Here is a 16,146-nt window from a genome sequence, read left to right as displayed (position 1 = left end):
ACTACTTCTTACCATCCACAGACCAATGGGCTCACGGAAAGATTTAATCGGACACTGGGCGATATGTTGGCAACTTATGTTTCGGCAGACCACACCGACTGGGACCAAGTTCTTCCGTACGTAACTTATGCGTACAACACCGCCACTCAAGCAACTACGTGGTTTTCGCGTTTCTTTGTCCTCTACGGCCGCGAGCCGTCATGTCCGCTCGACACCATCCTGCCGTACCGACCAGATGCATCTGAATGTACCCCCGTGTCACAGGCATCTCGACACGCCGAAGAGTGTCGCCAGCTCGCCCGGGCCCTGACTTCTGAGGAGCAATCTCGCCAGAAGCAGCGTCACGACGATGGAACACCGCCCCCTGAGTTCGCTGCCGGTTCTCTTGTGTGGCTAAGGATACCCTCGACTGTTCCTGGTCTTGCTCAGAAGTTGCTGTGCAAATATCATGGTCCTTACCGTGTAATCGAGCGCGCATCCCCAGTGAACTACGTAGTTGAGCCGCTCACGTTGTCTCCGGACCTTCGTTGTCGCGGTCGCGAAACTGTGCACGTTGACCGTCTCAAGGCTTACCACGAACCGATGGTTTTATCTTGCCCTTAGGTCGCCAGGATGGCTTCTTATGTCCGCGGGGGGTAATTGTAGTGCAAAAGATTTGCCCACTTAAAGTATGCTATCAGGCACTGCGAAGGACGCACTATGCCCCGTGTGGGTATGCTCTGATACGGTGGCCATGGGCAATAATGGGTACGTAGTGAATGGGGACTGTGAAGACGACGAGGAGGTAGCACCGGGCTCGGAGAGAACGCGCCACGATCTCTAATAGCTCGCTGCAACGTGATCATCGCTCCGGCTAGTCTCAGTGCCTACCTGAACACCGTCACCTGCAACGCTACCATTCCCTGCCAATAAACACGTCTTCAATATATATATATAATGATTTATTTTGGGTTTTAGTTTGCAATCAATAATCATTTGAGCTCCGTGTAATTGGTTAACAATGGTTTTTATTGACCCAGTGGACTGATTCTTCAGTACGAGACATGTACCTCCGCAGGAATCGCCATCAGTATTGTTAGCGGCCGCCCTTGTGTTTTCGGTCGAGGTCGACGGCCTATGTAGCACAGCGTCGTCGAGCCTTACACCCAAGGCCAACGTGAGCGCGTTCGCCCAGTCAGTGGGGATCTTTCCAGCTTTCGGAAATTAATCTTACTCGGACTACGCACTGCCATTCCACACTTGTCTGGCTCTGCGACTGCATCCCCACTGTACTGGTACGTCCTCACTGCAGCCGTGAAAAAACTACTCCGCCAGCCTTTAGAGCAGACGGGATTTATTGAATTCGCTCGCCCCAACTTTTCAACGCTTTGCAGGCACCGTGGCAGTTAACTGCTCCTCAAAATCGTCTCCGCTGTTCGGTTCCGACGTCGAACTCCGAGGGGCTGACAGCTTCAGATACACGTTTATTCCTCCTCTTCCTCCGAGGGTTCAGGTGTCCGACAGATGCTACGCGTCGCAGGATGGCTCGCGAAAACTGCAGACGAGAGGTCCAGAAAGCAGCTCTCCGACAACGGCTGGCTTCTGGTTTCAAAATACTTAACAGTGTCATTCACACGCTGTGCTCTGTTCGCGTGCGCTTGTCCACGCCTTGCGTTCTCGTTTCCTTCCGTCATTCCCCAAGCAGGCTACGGCACGCTTCTTCGAAAGGCCCTTACGTACACTGACGGTGACTTATACCTGCCTCTGTTCCGCTCACGCTGTCACGCACAAACACACGCACACATCCTCAAGTACACACATACGCCCGCATTGCCCGAAGGAAAACAGAACACAACAATAGAAAACAACGACACTCGTAATCGAGCGATTGAGGTGAGGCGCGGCGCACGACCAGACCTTGCCGAGATGTGAGCCGCCAGGATTTCCCCGCGATGCGTCGGCGCCCTCTAAACCGGGTCAGCGGGACACTCGACGGCTGATGGGCACTTTCGGGCCGCCCAGGGTCGCCGCCGCCTTCCGGACATTGTTTCCGCTCGGCATATCTCTTTTGCCGAGGAGGCTCTCGTATCCCAAAGGCGTCGCGATTACATTCCTTCTCGGAAGATGGGCTTTTCCGGAAGATGCAAGGGAAGAACTCGCTTCACAGTAAACCGATGATAACAAGAACAACCAACAAAAAAACTCCCGAAGAAACGAAAGCAGAAAAAAACCCGTTTGGTTGTTAAAAAACAAAAAGAAGTCGGGCAACAAACTAGAACGTTGGTGCTCTTTGCACTGGCTATGTAGGGAATCAAGAACATTTACATCCACGCTGGAGTGTGGCGACACGCAGGGTACTGGTTTAGCTGACTTAAACGGATTTTCCCAATTAGAGGGGTCCATCTGGAGAGCGCTAGATGAATTTGCGGGCGCTGAATATCGTTGCAGGCGTGAGACACTAGTGGAAGGTTCGGTGTTTACCCTGCGTTTTCGTTACTCCAGAAAAGCACAATTGCTGTGCGCAATACATTTTCCATTGAATGCTCATGTAGAATTATGGCTGGGCACGGTGTCGCACACATGCGTGCAAATATATATATATATATATATATATATATATATATATATATATATATATATATATATATATATATATATATATATATATATATATATATATATATATATATATATTTATATATATATATATATATATATCTATATATATATATAAAAAAAGTCGAGGCGTTGAAGAGGTTTTAAAGTTAACTGATTTAATCTACTGGTAACATTGATGACATTTAGCGCATACAAACTTGAAACAATTACACTTATTACATAGATGAGAAAGACAGTCAAAAGATTAAGAGTACTTAGCGGGACATGGCTGACTGGATCTCGGTCTCCTGGCGGGAGGGCACGACGACGAGCGGCAGAGTTTCTGAAGTGAGTCCTGGTGCAGGCCACCCACCGCCCTCAATAGCCAGCGGAGCCGCGTTATACTTGCTTCAAGCGGTCCGGTGGGGGACGTATTGGGGGAAAAATCGCATCCTGCAGCGTGCGGACGCAATATAACAAGGCTTTCTGCAGTCAATCGGGCAGACGTTTCTTAGCTCCAATCAGCCACGTTCCCGCCAAAGTGAAAAGGAAAAATCAAACACAGACACAAGGCCGAACCTGAAAACGCGCGCTTGGAGAACCATGGGTGTAAAGAAAGTAGTTTAGACAAAACGCACTAAAATAAACAGGGCAGGAAATGGTCGTCTGAAGAACACTGGGGACACGGAGCCCGAACGCGACCAGTGCACAGGCCACGGGGGGAATGGAACGCCGCTGCCGCGGTAACAGAAGCCGAGACGACGGCTCGCTCCCCTCAACAGCCGTCGTCTCCTGGTCGGCCGACGGGCAAACACACGCGCCGGAGCCGTTTCTCCGAAAAAAGGAGGCCAGAGCCCAGCCGCGTCCGAAGAGCTTTCACACAACACACTTGGGAGGAAGAGCCCCGGCGGTGGCAACAGAACTGAAAACAACCAGAAATCATCAAGAGACCTCTGCTTCGCGACACCTTCCCCGACGGAAAAAAGAGTGCCCCCACTCTTGCACAAAGTCTAAAACATAAGAAGACATTTTCGCCAACTGACAGCTATAGTGAAATGACATGGCATACGGACTCGAGAAGGCAAGCACAGGCTCTAACACAGGAGTCGACAACATATCGTCGCTGGATCAATCAACGCACACGCGGTCACCTAATGGAGTTCGTCTTCACTTCACGCGGGCACAGTCTTTGGTCCAGCCCCCGCGAAAACATTTCACTTACACGTAACAACAAGAAAATAACAACACGGACACCAGGAATAACACAGGAATAGCAGGCGCGGTCTAAAAGTCACATCTCGGAGAAATCTCAAAAACAGCTCCACCATTCATGCCATATGCCGAGTTCTAAGCAGTAAAGACGCCAAATAAATAGTCTGTCCTTGAACAACACATCGCAAAAAACACAAGATAAAGTAACCTCCTAGCCAACTCAAAATAATCTGCAAATCAAAACCTAAGCGCAGTCTGGGCAATCGCCACTCGAGCAAAGACGGCCCTTGCACATAGATTACCACCAACGGCTTAAACGAAGGCTCTACACGACAGAAATAAAATTATATACAAAAGCTCACTCTATTGGAGTTATATCTCACGAACAAGCGGAAACCTACGGGCACTAGCAACTGTTGGTCACTTAACCCGGCACATTTTTACACTCAGCCCTACTTGTTCTAAAGCCATCCTTCTCGTCTATTATGACAAGAATACCCAAACTAGACCGCAACGCTTCTTAAACTATCGGAAAAGAACTCAAAGGAACGGCTAAGAAAATGAGCTACTTGAAAAACTGCAAAACATCGAAACATAAAAGCTACAAAATTCACGACTTGGCGGTCGCGCACTTGATACAAGGTTGGTGCCTGGCAAAGCCTCTAAGAACAGTTCAGACACCCCTGCCCGGTCAATACTCAGAAGTTTACAATAAAACCGAGCAAATATTTACACCTATACTTTATGGACATGAACGGTAGAAAATGAAAATGGTAACACATGATCCAATATCAACAAAGAAGACTGCGAAGCTACATACAAGTTACTGTTCATGCTTACAAATTAAGAAAAGATTTTCTGCCAAAATCCCAGCAGCGGTGAGAAACTCTCGCCAATCCGACGCATTCGCAGAACTGCACACCCGCTGGCTCTCCCTGTCCGCGGCATCCCGGGCACCCCTGCTGGTGTCTTTGTACTTCGAGCAGCGGCGTTCAGCGTAAACATCTCAACTCCTCGTTTCCCTCAGACCACCAACCCCGAAGTGGCTGCCGTATTTACTTCAAGACATAACCTAACTCCGGTGGGCAGGAGCCGAGGAAACGGATATCAGCAATCTCTAATATAGCGAGATCTGCGCAAAAAATCAGCCTTTTTATAGGCGCGTGGGGGTCTTCCTCTTCTTCGGGGCTCCTTCGCTTAGAGAGCCGAATGCTTGTGCCGTTAAGATTCTGACTACAAAGTCGTCCAACTCCCGCGCGACGAGCCCACATATCCCACGATAAAACGGCTGCACGCTCATAAATTGTTGCTTCAGCATCAAGAGCGGCTGGTTACAATAAGCAGGCTGGTGCTGATAAAGCAAACACACCAAAGACAACCAGTGGGCGCCCCGGATACGCGGGGAAGAAAAGCCTACAGGCCCACAGTCATGTGGTGCGCCGAGAGGCAAAAATCTGTCACCTTACTGCATGCGAGGGAAACTCGCCGCCGCGGTGGTCATAGGCGGTCGCGGGGACGGTCGGTCCGCGTCCGGCCCTTGGGCTCTTTTTAGCAGGAGTGGGTGCCGAGCATGGCGGGCCCGGCTTGCCGCGGGCTGGAAGCGCGGTGACGGCCGTGAAGTAGGAAAGTCTTTTCCGCTTTCGCACATGTCGTCGCTTGCGTTTGCTGCCCATGACGGTGACCGGACGAAGGACGCAATCTCGGATGAGTTTTAGATGCGACTTCATCTCATTCACTCGCCTTGTCCCTCCATACGGCGTTGTCCGTCGACACCCCTCCCCCTACACTATAAAAAAAGTAACAGTTAGCGGCGCCGGGTTTCGATCCCACGACCCTGTGGAGTGGGTCAGCGGAGTGGGTCAGGGAGCAAACTGATGTTAAAGACATATTAGTAGAAATTAAGAAGAAATGGACGTGGGCAGGGCATGTAATGCGAAGGCAAGATAATCGCTGGTCATTAAGGGTTACAGAGTGGATCCCTAGAGAAGGAAAGCGTCGCAGGGGGCGGCAGAATGTTAGATGGGCAGATGAGATCAAGAAGTTTGCGGGGATAAATTGATCACAGTTGGCACAGGACCGGGTTAATTGGAGAATAATGGGAGAGGCCTTTGCCCTGCAGTGGGCATAGATAGGCTGATGATGATTCTGATGATGAATAAACATAAAACATAATAATCATACGCGTTCCCGACACGTTTCACGCGATTTCAGAATCAATCCAACGGAAACACCAAGTGAACCCCACGATGCGTCGCATCTACACAGGGTTCCCCTCGCTGGGAGGTGGGCGCAATTTTTTTGCCCGGTGCACTGCATGAAGAACTTGATCATGAGCAGCAGGACGATCAGGGAAGAAGGCGGGGATGACGAGCTTATGATGGTAGAGCGGGGTGTTCGTTACCACGCACCTTCCACCACTTTTGTAACGGCTTAATTTGGCCCACACCTGCAGGCTTATCACAGGGAAAAAGTCGAGGCGTTGAAGAGGTTTTAAAGTTAACTGATTTAATCTACTGGTAACATTAATGACATTTAGCACATACAAACTTGAAACAATTACACTTATTACATAGATGAGAAAGACAGTCAAAAGATTAAGAGTACTTAGTGGGACATGGCTGACTGGATCTCGGTCTCCTGGCGGGAGGGCACGACGACGAGCGGCAGAGTTTCTGAAGTGAGTCCTGGTGCAGGCCACCCACCGCCCTCAATAGCCAGCGGAGCCGGGTTATATTTGCTTCAAGCGGTCCGGTGGGGGGTGTATTGGGGGAAAAAGTGCATCCTGCAGCGTGCGGAGGCAATAGAACAAGGATTTCTGAAGCCAATCGGGGACACGCTTCTTAGCTCCAATCAGCCACGTTCCCGCCAAAGTGAAAAGGAAAAATAAAACACAGACAGAAGGCCGAACCCGAAAACGCACGCTTGGAGAACCATGGGTGTAAAGAAAGTAGTTTAGACAAAACGCACTAAAGTACACAGGGGAAAGAAAAGGAAGGTCGTCTGAAGAACACTGGGGACACGGAGCCCCCCAGTGCACAGGCCAGTGCACAGGCCACGGGGGGAATGGAACGCCGCGGCCGCGGTAACAGAAGCCGAGACGACGGCTCGCTCCCCTCAACAGCCGTCGTCTCCTGGTCGGCCGACGGGCAAACACACGCGCCGGAGCCGTTTCTCCGAAAAAAGGAGGCCAGAGCCCAGCCGCGTCCGAAGAGCTTTCACACAACACACTTGGGAGGAAGAGCCCCGGCGGTGGCAACAGAACTGAAAACAACCAGAAATCATCAAGAGACCTCTGCTTCGCGACACCTTCCCCGACGGAAAAAAGAGTGCCCCCACTCTTGCACAAAGTCTAAAACATAAGAAGACATTTTCGCCAACTGACAGCTATAGTGAAATGACATGGCATACGGACTCGAGAAGGCAAGCACAGGCTCTAACACAGGAGTCGACAACATATCGTCGCTGGATCAATCAACGCACACGCGGTCACCTAATGGAGTTCGTCTTCACTTCACGCGGGCACAGTCTTTGGTCCAGCCCCCGCGAAAACATTTCACTTACACGTAACAACAAGAAAATAACAACACGGACACCAGGAATAACACAGGAATAGGAATAACACCAGGAATAACACAGCAAAGAGAACTTGCTTTCCTTAGGGCAATCTCTCGCCTGGCAGGCAGGGTTTATATAGGGGTAGGACCCCAGGTGAAAGGAGAGGGAAAGATGGAAGGGTAATTGAGCAAGCTGATTGGTTTCGGAGTGTGTCGGGGGAGAGATTGAGGGGCCAAGAAGGTTGTCTAGTTTAAGCCGCGAAGTAGGTCACACGGAAGTCAGCTGGTGGCTGATATTCGTGGAATTTTTGGACAGAAAGGATGAGAGGGTGCTTATTGACCTGCCGCAGGGTATAGGGGAAGGATCTCAGAACCGCAGGAAGCAGACCAGGCGGTGAGGGTGGGGTCCTTATCAGAAACTATCTGTGTTCTCTACCTTGTGTTCTTGTGTTCTATCTTGTTCTCTATCTATCTTCAAAGTTCTACTACTCCCTATATATATATATATATATATATATATATATATATATATATATATATATATATATATATATATATATATATATATATATATTTATATATATACATATATATATATATACAGAAAGAAATGCCGGCAGTCTACAACGCCAAAGAAGGCATAGGGGAATGGTTAAACGATTTTTTACCGTCAGTGACGTGACATTATTTTATTTTATTATTAATTACGTGAGAAAGAAAGCAAGAAAAACACTCTTTTTTTTCTTTCTTTCTCACGTAATTAATAATAAAATAAAATAATGTAACGTCACTGACGGTAAAAAATCGTTTAACCATTCCCCTATGCCTTCTTTGGCGTTGTAGACTGCCGGCATTTCTTTCTGTATTTCCTAACGAGCCCCTCATTTCCAAAACCCTATTATCTTGCGAAAGCTTAGCGAGGGCCTCTGTTCTGGCAGCCTTGATGCCAAGGTAGCATAAGAGGGTTTCCCGCCAGTTACCCGCTTATGACAGGCTGTAGACGTTCGCGTCACGCTCCTGGGGTTAAAAAGAAGGTCCCCTTCTCCCCGTGTAGTCTGAGTGGCGCTGGCTACCACCCTCAAGCGTCAGATACAGTTGTAGTAAATATAAATACCCCAGAAAGCGAAGGAGAACACAGTCGCCCAGATAGCCGAATTGGTAAGGCATTCGAGATCTAATCGAAAGGCGTGGGTTCGGTCCCCACTCTGGGCGCGTGTTTTTCTTTCTTTCTTTCTCACGTAATTAATAATAAAATAAAATAATGTAACGTCACTGACGGTAAAAAATCGTTTAACCATTCCCCTATGCCTTCTTTGGCGTTGTAGACTGCCGGCATTTCTTTCTGTATATATATATATGTATATATATATACATATATATATATATACATATAAATATATAAATATATATATATATATATATATATATATATATATATATATATATATATATATATATATAATATATATATATATATATATATATATATAGGGAGTAGTAGAACTTTGAAGATGGTAGAGAACACAAGATAGATAGAGAACAAGATAGAACACAAGAACACAAGGTAGAGAACACAGATAGTTTCTGATAAGGACCCCACCCTCACCACCTGGTCTGCTTCCTGCGGTTCTGAGATCCTTCCCCTATACCCTGCGGCAGGTCAATAAGCACCCTCTCATCCTTTCTGTCCAAAAATTCCACGAATATCAGCCACCAGCTGACTTCCGTGTGACCTACTTCGCGGCTTAAACTAGACAACCTTCTTGGCCCCTCAATCTCTCCCCCGACACACTCCGAAACCAATCAGCTTGCTCAATTACCCTTCCATCTTTCCCTCTCCTTTCACCTGGGGTCCTACCCCTATATAAACCCTGCCTGCCAGGCGAGAGATTGCCCTAAGGAAAGCAAGTTCTCTTTGCTGAAACGTAGGCCACAATCGTGCTTTTACCTTGTTCGAAGTTTTTCTTCGCTTGTATATATATATATATATATATATATATATATATATATATATATATATATATATAGTATAAGTAAAGAGTCGGATACACAGCAACAACAATAACAAACAATGTTTACTTACGTAGCGGCAACGGGACTTACCTTCATCAGAATAAAGTTACATGATTTTGTAACTTTACTCTGATGAAGGCAAGTCCCGTTGCCGCTACGTAAGTAAACATTGTTTGTTATTGTTCTTGCTGTGTATCCGACTCTTTACTTATACTATTTCTGCGCGCTTTGTGAGTTTATCTTTTTCTAGATTTATATATATATATATATATATATATATATATATATATATATATATATAGGGTGATTTTTAAATAGGCGCTTAGACTTACGCGAAGACGACCGCTACAGTGCGGTTATGCGTCCAGGGGGACACATAATTAGGAGGTAATTATTGGTTTCGGAGGCTTAATTACCTAACATTGATTAACCTTTTCGTGGCTACAGTAGCCAGGCATGTTTCTATTAGAAAGACGCAATCATGTTTCTGCGGAGTTTCAATTGGCAGAATTCTTCTAGCGCATCCGTAGTACGAGATATAAAACGGCGAAGTTTAATTGTCGTTCGCATGATTACGCATGCAAGACAGTCTGCACCGGCACAAGGGGGGGCGCTGCGAGCGCGCCATCGTATCGGATGTGCAGCTCACCGGCTCCGACAATTTTCGTTCGGCACCACAGAGTACCTCTTCTAACGTCCTAAAAAATTTCTCCACCGTCACCGGAAGGTGATCCGGTTCATCTGGATACCACATTTCGGCAGGTGGGCCCCTCCAACATTTTTTACGGGCCATTTACGTCTCGACCACGCCGGAGGCGTCTCTAGGCCTAACGGGCATGGCGCCTCCCGGTAGAAAGGACGGCCGGCCCAGCACCGCAGACGCAACCGTGGCGGACACCCAAACTGGATATGATCCTCACAGCATGGTTTGGACCTCCATCCCGACTTCGGACAGCCCACCGGAGTTGCCCCAATCCTTCAAGAGCGCCGCGCTTACTGCCGCGGTCGCTCGTCGAGAGCAGGCGAGCAACGCACTTAGGGCGGCCTCCACCGACGCTGCGTCCCTGGCCACGGCTGCCGACCCGGACGCTGACGCCTGCTCCTCAACAATTTCGCCGCCTGCGACGCGCTCCGCGGGCCCTCAGCGGGGGAACAAGAGGTTTTTGTGGCATCCTCAACCCCTGCCGAAGCCGAAAGCAACGGACTTTGTCGTTGTGCTCAAACCCCGGACTCAGCTGTCCCTCGCCAACGCTTTCCCCGAGAACGGGGCCGGTCGCGCGCTCATCGCCCACCTCGGAGCGACCGCGACACGGCAGTCACTGTTGTGATGGTGCGGGAATAAAATCTTATCTTAGTTTACACCTCGCACCCGCACATAGCGGACAAACGTATCGGTGAGTTTGCAGTTCCCTCACCCGCCGGACCGGTGCCCTTGTTCGGGTACTTGCGCACAGACACTCATGACTCCTGTTATGGAGTAGTGACGGTGCGCAGCTCCGACACCGAAGCCGCACTTCGTGAGAGCCTTTACTGGCCTGAAGGCGAGATTCTACACGTCCGGTGACTGGGCACCTCTAATAAGGTGCGCCTCACCTTTTCCGGCAAGGTGAAGCCCAGGTACGTCTCCTACGACGCCCTGCTGATCCCGGTGCAGCCGTACAAGAAAACTGTTCCAGCCTGCGGTCGGTGTGGCTCTGGTGGACATCGACCCGACGCCTGTCCCGGCCCCAAACCTGACCTTTGTGGCATCTGCGGAAAGGCGGTGCCGCTCACGGGTGGCGCCCGTGCCCCACATGAGTGTACGCCCAGGTGTGCTCTGTGTGCTGGTTCCCACGTCACCGGGGACCGGCGCTGTAAGGAACGCTACAGGGCGCCGCCACCCAAGCCATCCACTCCTCCATCGGAAGGTCAAGCCGGCCGCAAGAAGCGAAAGCGTCGACGCCCACGGAAGCCGCGGAAGTCGGCCTCTCGGGAATCGCCGCAGGGGGCTCAGCCTCCTGCCACCAACACTGACCCGCCCCCGCGCCCTGGAGCGGTGGCTATCGGGCCTTCCCGGCGAGGCCCAACTCCGGACGGACCTACGGCCAAGAAGCCTAACACAGGGCAGGCTCCTCCCGCCCCATCCAAACCGAACCAGCCATCACCTGAGCTCAAACCCGCTGCCCAGGGGGATTCATCGTGGGCCGCCCGCGTTCGGAAAGGATTCCAGGTGAGCGGCTCGGGCGGGGCAGCCTTTTCGCCCACACCCTACGTGATCTCCCAACCCAAACCGCCAACCCCTTCCACTCCCACACGGGAACAAATTGAATTCCGTAGGTTACAGGCCTAAGTTGCCTCGTTAACGCAGACGGTGGAGGCGCTTGTGAACCGCTCCTCCTTACTTAATTCGGCACCACTCGGGCAGGCGCCGGAGGCGATGGATAGTTCCCCCTCCGAAGACAGGGAAACCGCTGCGCACCTCGGCCCGCTTGAGGAGCGCCTAAGCAACCTAGAGGCCCAGATGGCGTCCATAGGGACCATGATCGAGAATCGATTGGCGGCCGCCCTCCAAACCGCTTTTGACCGCATCCCGGGCAAGATAGCGGCCCAGATGTCCCAACTCACTGTTAGCACCCGCCATCCTAAGCTTAAGCGAGGATCTCGTTCTCAAGCATCCCGGCCCCTTTCCAAGGTGACGGAGGTAGACGAGCAGTCTAACAGTTCGACTGCGACCTCGGAAGTGAGCACCGGATCGAGCAGCGGAGCCCCTATGCAGCCCTTTGCTCTCCTGGAGGCCCCCCACACGTTTAGTTCTAACGATGGCGGGCAACGGCCCTAGATCGCGCTGCGACCGTGCAAATTCGGCTATTTTTACAATCCTACAGTGGAATTGCCGCGGATTTAAGGCACGCAATAAGCGGGCTGCTCTCCGGCTGCACTTAGAAACCTATCCGCAGTTGCCCGCGGTAGTGGCCCTTCAGGAGACGGGCGAGCACGTAGCTCTCACAAATTATACCATGTACCAAAGGGATTCACTAACCGCACTCTGCGTACATCGAAATTACACCGCCAAACTTGCGGATCTCGACTGCGATCCGCTTTATTCGTACGTTATGGTGACTCTCCTCCCGCTTAGGAAGCAAGATCCGTCCCTACACATCCTCAACATCTACAGTTCTCCCAAAATGCCTAACGTAACTTACGCTGATGTGTTTACCAAAGCCCTTACGGTGGCAGGTAGGGAGCCGCTTGTCATTGTAGGGGACTTTAATGCCCCTAGTCCTCACTGGGGTTACCGTAAGGAGGAACGGCGTGGTAGAAAGTTGGCGGAACTTATTTCCACCTTGGGCCTCACTATCCAAACGGACCCCGCACACCCAACCCGCATTGGCAACTCTGTAACTCGGGACACATGTCCTGATCTCACACTTACCAAGCACATCAGGCATGCAGAATGGCTCAATACCGATGAAACCCTCGGCAGCGACCACAGCATTCTTCTCACTACAATTCGGACGCATCCCCTTACCCGTCCCCATCAACAAGCGAAACTTGCGGACTGGAACAAGTTCCGTTCGGAGTACACGACTTCGGCCCCCATAGCTCAACAAGGCTACGCCACTTGGTCTCAACACCTTGTGACATCGCTTCGCCAAACTGAGCAGACGATTCAACTCCCAGAGGCCACGCCGGCGGTGGATAAACATCTACTGCATATCTTGGAGGCTCGTCGTAGCCTTGTCCGCCGTTGGCGCCGACAGAAGCATAACCGTAAGCTCAAACTCCGCATAGCAGCCCTCACTCAGGAAGCGGCCGAGTACGCGGCCCAGCTCGCTGACTCCAATTGGGTAGAACGCTGCAACAATGCCGCCAAGCATATGTCCAACCGCAGCACGTGGCGTTTCTTCAGGGCTCTAATCGACCCCAGCCAAACGCGCACAGAAACGCAAAAACATCTTCAACCTGCGCTCCACGCTTACGCGGGTGACGCAGATAAATTGGCACAGGCTCTTAGGGATAAACATATCTGTGGCCCGCAGGACTCCATCGAACCGGCGTTCTCATATGCAGGCTCGGAGAACGCAGGCTTGGATCGTTGCTTTGAACTCCATGATCTGAAGGCGGCCCTGTCGAAAATGAAGCGAGGAACGGCGCCGGGTCGGGATCAAGTGACTGTTAAGCTTCTAGCCAACCTCCCAGACCCAGCATACCTTCACCTCTTCGACTACTTCAATCAAATTTGGGAGGGGCGCGAACCGCTACCAATTGATTGGAAAACGGCTCTGGTAACTTTTATTCCCAAACCGGGGAAGTCTATAAACATCGAAAATCTACGCCCCATTTCGTTAACCTCGTGTGTTGGGAAGCTTATGGAAACAATGGTTAGGGATAGGCTTTCCGATTACCTCGAGGCCCAGCACACTTTTGCCGACACTATGCACGGCTTTCGTCCACATCGCTCTGCTCAGGACATTCTCATACAAGTCCATCGTGACGTCATTGAGCCGATCGAGCATCCAAGTAACGATAAGGTAGTCCTCGCCTTAGATCTTAAGGGGGCTTTTGATAACGTTACCCACAAAATCATTCTTACCCATCTTTCCCAAACGAACTGTGGGTATAATGCTTTCAGGTACATCCGTCAGTTCCTGACTGAACGGCAGTCGTACCTCCGCATTCAAGGCAAGGAGCATGGCCCATACCCTCTGGGTACTCGAGGAACACCACAGGGAGCGGTCCTCTCTCCTCTTTTATTCAATCTCGCCATGGCTCATCTCCCCCCACTGCTGAAGGATATCCCCGGCGTACGGAACGCTCTGTACGCCGACGATATCACGCTGTGGGCAACCCAGGGTTCCCTTGGCAGCATTGAGGCCAGCCTGCAGCATGCAGCATCGGTCGTAGATGAATACGCGCGCCGCTGCGGCCTCGAATGTTCCCCTGAAAAATCGGAGTACGTGCATCTTCGCCCCAAACCAAAAGATACGACTCAAATCGCACTTTCCTTGCGAACCGGGCCAATCCCAGAACGCGAAGAAATCCGTGTCTTGGGACTCTTCATACACAAGAGCAGGAAAGTCGACACAACCCTGCGCAAGTTCCGTATGGTCGGGGATCAAGTGGGCCGCATGGTCCGTCGGGTCTCAAACAAGCAGGGGGGTCTCAGAAGCCGCGATGCTTTGCGCCTCGCCAACGCTTTCGTGACCAGTCGGATCCTATATTCGACACCCTACCTACGTTTACGCAAATGTGATGTGCACACGCTCGAAGGCATTCTCCGCAAGAGATACAAGCGCACCCTCGACCTCCCGATCTCGACGTCTAACCAGCGTCTTGCAGATTTGGGCATGACCAACACGTACGGAGAACTCAAAGAGGCCCATCTTCATAACCAGTAGCTGCGGCTTACCAAGTCGCACGCTGGGAGATGCCCCTTACAACGCCTCCACATCTCCTACACATATCAGGCAGAAGAGCGAACCCCGATCCCAGAGGACTGGCGTGGTGCGTTGGATATCCAGCCTCTACCCCAAAATATGGCTAGGGGTACTCACGAAGGCAGGCGAACTGCGCGGGTTACAGCCTTGCAAGGACGCTATGGGTCCCGGCCTGGAGTATTCTACACGGACGCGTCTGGCCCTCACCACGGAGGGTGGTACACGGCAGCCGTAATCCATCAAAACGTGCCTGTTCAAGGACTCACTTTTCGAGCACCGGACATTTCTCATGCGGAGGAAGTCGCCATAGCTCTCGCCACAGCGGACCCCGCATCTCGGATCATTATTACCGATTCGCGGAGTGCGTGCCAAAATCTTACCAAAGGTCGCATCACCATTCGCGCTGCTCGAATCCTCAAGCGCTGTTATTATATGAACCGCCCAAATACACGTTTCGTCATCTGGACTCCAGCTCACGCAGGACTAGGTGGTAACGAGGCTGCCGATGTCTCAGCCCGCGCGCTTGATTCCCGGGACCCTCCTCGCCCTCCATCTCTTGACAATCCAGAACCTAACCCGGTCAGCTCATTTCGCGACATCACAGCGATGTACAAATTGAACAGGCTCCGATTTCCGCCTCCGGCACCGGGCCTGACTAAGGCTGACGAGCGCTGGCTCTTACGGCTATACACTAACACGGTATTGTGCCCGGCGATACTCAAGCACTTCAATCCGGCCTTCTCCGGGGAATGCCCACACTGTGACCATCCGTTTGCGGATACTTTTCACATGGTGTGGGCATCCCCATCCAACCCGGCGGTCCCCCCAATCACGTCCCCTCCCCCCCCTACCCGGGAGAGCTGGGAGGCTGCCCTGCTCGGCTGCTCGACCTTGGAGGGCCAACGAGCCCTCGTGGGCAGGGCGCGCGCCGCCGCGGAAGCCACAGGGGTCCCGGACTAGGGACTCCTCCTAGAGTTTGTACAGGGTCGGCCCTTAAGGCCGCCCCTATCTCTCACTTGTATATAGACTTAATAAATGTTTTTCACCACCACCACCGGCACAAAGCTGCTCCCTTCTGTGACGTGCCTGCTGTGTACGGTGTTTAGTTCGACAAAGGGGTGGAGGCACAGTAAAAAGTGATAACTGGCATCCATTCATTCGTGGCTGGGGTTATCGCAATCTGCAGTACTCGGAACCGCTATCCAAACACAGAACAAAAGGGAGGAGCTTCGCCGGTCTTGACTTCTACCATGTGTAATCATGCGAACGGCAATTAAACTTCGCCGTTCGATATCTTGGACTACGGATGCGCTAGAAGAATTCTGCCAATTGAAATTGCGTAGAAACACGATTGCGTCTAACTTTACAATACA

General features: G+C 51.2%; 2 pseudogenes; both read left to right on the top strand.

Annotated features, from left to right (window-relative positions):
• The first annotated feature begins 10,192 nt into the window (after window positions 1-10,192).
• Window positions 10,193-11,663, top strand: LOC144179309 (uncharacterized; annotated as a pseudogene).
• A 2,438-nt stretch (window positions 11,664-14,101) lies between these two features.
• LOC144164590 (uncharacterized) lies at window positions 14,102-15,733 on the top strand (annotated as a pseudogene).
• The last annotated feature ends 413 nt before the right edge of the window (window positions 15,734-16,146 follow it).

Source organism: Haemaphysalis longicornis, unplaced genomic scaffold (genome assembly GCF_048455015.1).
Source record: "Haemaphysalis longicornis isolate Haplotype H1 unplaced genomic scaffold, Haemaphysalis longicornis Haplotype H1 scaffold_1, whole genome shotgun sequence".
NCBI lineage: Eukaryota > Metazoa > Arthropoda > Arachnida > Ixodida > Ixodidae > Haemaphysalis > Haemaphysalis longicornis.
This window is presented reverse-complemented; position numbering and strand designations above follow the sequence as displayed.